This window comes from Myiozetetes cayanensis, unplaced genomic scaffold (assembly GCF_022539395.1).
Source record: "Myiozetetes cayanensis isolate MyiCay16 unplaced genomic scaffold, myiCay2020 scf13, whole genome shotgun sequence".
NCBI lineage: Eukaryota > Metazoa > Chordata > Aves > Passeriformes > Tyrannidae > Myiozetetes > Myiozetetes cayanensis.
In genome coordinates, this window is record NW_026086937.1 from 21292777 (window position 1) to 21299751 (window position 6975).

Here is a 6975-nt window from a genome sequence, read left to right on the forward strand (position 1 = left end):
CCTGCCCAGGGTTGGAGCAGCACCTACAGCGTGCCCTTGGTGCTTCCACGCAGGAACATCACAGTTAACCTCAGAGAAATCCCCCCTGGGGAAACCTGAAATTGGAAAAAGCTCCCTGGAACCTGAGAGCATTTCCCAGCTCTGCTCTTCCTCTGCATCCACTGCTCCAGGTGTAAATCACACTCCAGTAGAAATTTCCACCTGCACTCCCGAAAAGCATCCGCTGAGCACGTCCTGCTCACACAACCATTTCACCCAACCAGGGGATGTTTAGCAGATTTAATAAGCACCTGATTGGAAAACTGGCTACCTTGCAACATTAGAACAAATTCAATTAAAAATCAAAGCTTGCAAGCATGTTTTAGGACGTGATTAGTAAATAAATAACCTTACCTAGTGTAGGGTTTGAGTTGGAAAACATCGAGAGGAGATACCTTGTGTTGCTTGTTTTATTTCCACTGGAGCCAGATCCTTTTCTCTAAAGCCCTGAAAGAGCTGGAAAGGCACCATCCAAGACTCATTCCCTGCAAATAAAAAAAGTCTAAGGCTTACCACAGTTATCCACTTATAAAAATAAAGCCCAGGCTAAGAGGAGGCCTTTTTATACCTTCCTAGGTCGCTCCCCGTCAGGGTTGTGGTGGTGTTCAAGCCCTTTTTCCTCAGGTGAAACAGAGCAGCAGGATTTTCTTGATTGCAGATTAATTCCCACCTGGGAGCCAGGCTGTTCCTCACACTGGGCAGTGATTTACACCACGAGTAACTCCACAACCTGCAGGTAACAGCAGTTTTGTAGAACTCACCTCCTGTTGGGTGCACAGGACTTCTCATCATCTCACCAATCTACTTCATATCCCTGGAGAATACATAACAAGATCTATAATGGACACCCCCTCCAAAAAAAAAAAAAAAAAAGAAAAAAAAAGAAAAACCAAACCAGAAAGCTATTCATGAAATTTAAATTCTGATTTCAATTTCAAATATGGGGAAGGTCAAGCAACTAATTTGGAAGTTGCAACGTGATTTGAATACAGAAATTATGGCAGGTAACCCGTCAGGAATGGCAATTCACCTATAATGAATTAGATTTTAAATTGAGTTTTAAAATAATATCAAGGCTACTGCCATCCAGTGTGTCACTGTAGGGTTAAGGCTAAAAATAAGGTTGGTTTAAAGAAATACAGTAATTATATTCATGCCTTTAATACCCACAGTAATAATTATGCCATTATAAAAGTTATCAATTTTATCCTGCTGGATTAAAATCCTTGCTGTGCATTTGAAGGCAGTGGTGTCATAAGCACAAAAAAATTGGTTTAAGTGCAAAGCAAAGCATTTCTGGGAGCTGTACCGGGAGGGACTCTGGTCACCCCACTTAAATCAGCTCCAAACGTGACCAAAACATCCCCATTTCTGAGAAAGGAGTCTCCCCTCCAACATAAAACACGTGACACATCTCAAATCATGTTTTAAAGCACAAAATGGAAATACTGGACAAGCATTTCTCTGGCCTCTCTGACCCCCCTCCAATCATCTGGACACCAAAAAATTCCCTGCTGTTCCAGCACCGTGACGTGGCCACGATGCCCTTCCTTGCCCTCGGAATGTCTCCTGTGGGGTTTGGCCTTTTGTACCAGAGCAGCAGAGCTTTGGGAGGATATTTGCTGACCTGTGGGATCTTTAAACAGAGGATGTGCTGTGGAACTCAACATATATTCCCCCAGTTGTTGCAAGTATGGAGGTTATGTCACGACTCGACGCTCAATCCTTTTTCCGTGTCAGGGATCCCGCAGAGTCGGGATGGCACCAGCAGGAAAACTGTCCATAAAGAGTCACAAAGATGTCTAACAGTTGTTTCAACACACCATGGAAGCAGAACACTCCAAAGCAGCACTGGAGGGTTTCAAAGGAGTGGTCAAAATGCTGGAAGTGTTTGAAGAGGGAGCTGAGCAAACATTGACTCTTCCCTGAGCCAACACTGAAATCCTGCTGGGGTTTGGAGCTGCCTGTTTAGAGCCAGGGAAAAAGTCTATCTGTAACACACAAGACACACAGGTTTTTTTGTTACTTCAGGTTCCTCATTCTACTGCAATTCCCACCTAATTTTGGACACACTAATAAAATACAGAGATGCCAGCAGAGACTGTGCTTTCTGATTTAGAGTAGATTAAAATGGTTCAAAAGTCTTGCTTGCTTGTGACTTTCATAGAAAATTGAAGTGCTCATGGCATAAATAAACCTCAACAGATTTTGTGACTCTTCTGTTGGGGTCTTGTTTCTATGCTGATCATACAGCAAAGCAAAATGTTCTCTTACTACCTGAAACATCTTATTTTCTATGACGTGATTTAATTAATTTATCGTTCTTTTTTTTTTTTTGTAATCAAAGCCTATAGAGATTTTTCCATATTAGAGGAGTCTGATTTGAGTGGCTGGAGAGTTCATGACTGGGCTGCTCAGGGAGAAACAGGAAGAAACAGGGGAAGGCAATCTCATTAATGTTAACAGAGTTGTGCTCAGCTGCAGGGACATTCATTGTGACCAATTTCAGCACCATTATTTCTCTGACATAAACATGATTATTTTTCCCACTCTGGGAAACTTCTACAAACACTCATGGCTGGGAAAATTCATCTGATTACAGAAACCCTGAGGTGTGAAAAACTGCTTAAACAGCTTTTGAACTTCTCTGTAGAACCACTTATTGAAGAAGAGTTCAAGTGTCAGAAGTGTAAGATCTTAGTGCTGTAGCTGATAAAGGGAGGCAATGGCACTACCTGTGCCATCACTGTCATTTATGGCACCAAACACACCATCAGGGTGCTGTATTTCATAGCATGATGTGACTTTCCTGAGTGGTGGATGAACAACCTGGTCCAGGGGAAGGTGCCCTGCCCCTGGACCAGGGGGTGGGAATGAGCTGATCATTAAGATCCTTTCCAACCCAAACTATTCCATGACTTTTCTTAGATCTAATTGCTCTCAAGTGTTACTTGCTGCAACGTTTCCTAGAGCTCATCTGTCTGAAGATGTCACCAAACTGGCCCTCTTGATCCCACTTGTTACATTCAGTGACTTCTTAACAGCAGCTGGCAAGTGAAAAAGCGACTGACCAAGAATAACCCAAGCCAAGAACAAACCCGAAGGAAGTTCCTGCAATATTGACTTTTCAAGAATGGCTCGGCTCTGTCCCTGTTTTTATTTGGTTGGCTGGTTGGTTTCCCCTCCTTAACGTGACTGGAAGCAGTGACTTTTTCCCTTCCTGCTGCTTTGGAAGCCTCAGTGTTTCCTTCAGCTTGGGCTCAGCAGGGCTCTGCCATGGATATAGGGAAGCAAATAAATGCTGACTCAGCAAGCAAAGACACCCAGCAAACAAGGGCTGAGAATGAAATTTCTCAAGTCCTCCTTTCGTGCACCTGATGTTAAATACTCGGGATTTTTCCCGGCACTGTGCCGTGATTGCTCTTGGAAGGTTGCAGAACTCCGGTTTTGTTGCTGCGTAGATGAAAAAAGACTAAACAGTCTCGAGCACCCTGTTATAAAACAACGAGCTGCAGGTATTTCCTGAGGCTGTTTTTGATGGGTTAGTTAAGAGCCATAATGCATAGATTTTGTTCTTTGCTCAAACACCATCCATCTAAGCTGTTTAAAAAAAAGAAGGAAACTTGGCATTTCTTGCCTTCTGGTCATTGGAATTGGCTGTCTGGATACCTGAGCCATTTGCTTTACTGTCATGCAGCTGCTGACACGGCAGAAAAAACATTATTGTGAGGGGTTTAGCAAGGGAACATTGGCAATTGTCTCAGAAATACATCCTTTCTGCTCCTAGGGTTATGTAAGCCTTTTTATCTCTACGTATGTAAATATATGTCCCAAGACACTCTTATCCCATTAGATGAGTTGCTGATAAAATCTGTTTGAAGAGGGGAATAGAGATGATCCAGTTACTGAACTGTTTGCAGGAGGTGGGTTATTTTGGGTGACCCAACCCCTTGAAGTCCTCAATCTGCCTTCTCCCCACACACTCAGTGCATGCAGGGTGATTTTTGCCTGGGCAGCTGCTCCCTGTGCTCGAGCTTTCCTTCTACCACTTGTGAAATGGCACTGATTGTCTTTGCAAAGTGTTTGAGTCCCAGGGCATGAAACACAAAATCCACAATGAAATGCAACCCAAGTCCCCCTCCCTTCTCATGGCATCGCTGAGTTACAACCTCGCAGTGACAGGACAAGGAGGAGCGGCTTTAAGCCAAAGAGGGTGGATTTAGATGGGATATTGGGAAGAAATCCATCCCTGTGAGGTGAGGAGGTCCTGGCACAGGTTGTCCAGAGAAGCTGTGGCTGCCCCAGCCCTGGAAGTGCCCAAGGCCAGGTTGGATGGAGCTCTGAACAACCTGGTCTAGTGGAAGGTGTCCCTGCCCGTGGCAGGGGGTTGGAACCAGATGAACTACACAGAACTGTAAGTGCCTTCCAACCCAAACCATTCTGTGCTTCTCTACCATGGCTGATGAAATCTCTCCAGTTATTTTAAAGTATGAATTTTTTCATGCTTTACCTCAGACATGAAACTCTTGTCTGCAATGTCAGTTCATCACTTCTGGCTCTGCCTCTCTCATCCCACCCTTTATCCTACTGTAGATTACAGAGAGAGTGATTGTTGCAGTGACATGATTGATGAGCTGCATCAGCGCTCACTGGGTAATATTTAACATATTTGAGAACATCTGTCCAGTTAATGTGGTTTGCAAGAGGGCTTTCTGTCTCCTCCAGAATGCGATGGCTCCCCAATTAATAACAGAGAACTAATTTTAGAATGGTTGAAATGAACAATTAGAAGATCCATAAAGGAATTTCTGTGTGTGGCATTAAATATAGCAAGAATTAATTTGCTGGAGTGGTTAAACTGTGCGTGACAGGATTTTACTGGGGGGAAAAAAAAATTCATGTAATGCAAATAAAAATCTAAGCAGAAGAGTGGGAATCAAGCATAATTTATGGGTAGGGACTGTGCTCACCACACACACACTTATGTGTGCTTGCAAAAGGGGTCTCAATTAAATATACCATATAAAATTAGAGCAGCAGGGGTTTTGCAGATAGTCACATAAAGCATGTTTAAATGAATCAAAACTCATTAAAAAGCTGTATAATTACAGTTAACTAGAAGAGAGAGAGGAAAAAAAAAAAGGAGAGTCTGGACAGAGTAGGATGTTAAAAACCAGGAGATACAGTGGCTGTGACTGGACAGAAAGACAAAAATAGGTCATGGGAGGAGAAAAATGAGCCCACAGAGGATGAGCATGATGGAAAATCCCTGCAGGAAGCACTAGGGAGTCTGTCATTAGTGGGAAGTGTTTCTGAACAGGAGGGTCACACGGCTGGGATTTGTCTTCAGGTGTCACTGTGTTATTCTGCTTTCACTTAGTGTTTTATTGGTCCCTCCTGGCACATAACAGTGAGGGAGAAGAGCCTGCTCAGTACCAGTGGAGAGCACAGGATGGTGCTCAGGGACCTCCTGAGGTCCCTTCCCACCTCAGCTGTTTTAGGATCCTGCACATCCCAGCAGTGTCTCCTTCCCCAGCTGTGGGATGTGGCCATGCTGGCCCACGAAGGGAGCATAATTTCTTCAGCTTAACAACCCTTTCCAGCAAGAACCTCTTTGTTTGTAGGCACTGTAAAAAGGCACATTTAAAGCAAGGCCCTCACCCAGCAACCTCCAGCCTGAATGACGTGTCCAGTTGTCCTGCGCCACGAGACACTTCAGAGATGAAAAACCCCCTGACCTCAGGAGCCCGGGTTTCTGTGCCAGTTTGTTTACTTGGTTCCTCAGCAGACTGGGCTGTAGGCTTTATTTAAAGTGCCACAGATGGTCCATGGCAGCCCAGTGTTAAATGCAGCAGAACAAAAATCATCGCTGCTCTTTGCACAGGTTTCCCTCGTGCTCCTGTAGGGCTGCACGGGAGTGGCACTTCCAGCAGCTCTCAAGGTCACACTAAGCTTCCTCCCTCGCTGGCAAAGATGAATTTGAGTTCTGTTCCTGCTCCAAACTCATTTTTCCCTTAGTTAACTTCATGCTTTTACTTAGCTCTGCCTTTCTGGTCCGGCAGCCAATTCCAAATTTAATAAAACTTCTCATGTAGATCTCATTTTCCTCTATTTATCTACATTACTGATTTTCTCTCCCTCTTCATCCCTTTTTCCTGAGACCCAGCACCACGTCCCAGTATTATTAGTATACAATTTGAAATTCATGCCTTCAGCAAAAATACTTCTCAATAATGTGGAAACAAAATAAAAATTCTGGAGAGAATCATCAGGCAAACTCAGGTTTGCTCTGATCTGAGGGGCAGAACTGAACATCTTCAAAGCCACTGGATTTTCCTGGGGATTCCAACAGAAAGTGGCAACTCTTGGGTTAAAAGAACCTTCCAGTTCTGCTTCAGAGGCTCTCACCCTGAAATCCAGCTCTCCCCAGCAGTATATTCTGTGGCACTGCACATGCACACCCTGGGACAGATTTTTTGGGATCTCAGGCCTGAACTGTGAGTCCTCTGCCAGCCTGCCCATATTACTGAGTAACCCAGGGCAATCCATGGGGTCTCCACGGAGGATGAACTCCAAGTCACGTGGCACTTGAGGAGAGGACACAACTGAGAGAGACACCAGCACTTACCCTGAATTTATGGAAGTAGGAGTCTATTTCTCATTACAGCTCACAGTAAATCATCCTCCTCCTGCTCTTGCTTAGAAACTGCTTCAGCTTCTGCCTTTATTTCCATCGTTTTATATCTATATAAAATCTTTCAGAAGAGGCTGCACCAGTAAAAACAAAATAAAACAAAATGAGTTGAGCTTAAAAAAAAAAAACCCAACAACTTTTTCTGAAAAAAAAGTCTTACTAGTTTTCATCTCAGTTCTGTGTCCTGTTTTAAAGAAATAATAGTTTTTTTCATATCTGAAAGACATTTCTACATTTCCTTG

General features: G+C 43.8%; 1 long non-coding RNA gene across 1 annotated transcript; it reads right to left on the bottom strand.

Annotated features, from left to right (window-relative positions):
- Window positions 1-432: 432 nt before the first annotated feature.
- On the bottom strand, window positions 433-6768 carry LOC126636144 (uncharacterized). Its single transcript, XR_007627918.1, has 4 exons — window positions 6668-6768; window positions 1667-2030; window positions 608-853; window positions 433-524 (listed from the first exon to the last, which is right to left on the bottom strand). It is a non-coding gene; the product is annotated as an uncharacterized LOC126636144 (long non-coding RNA).
- Window positions 6769-6975: the final 207 nt, after the last annotated feature.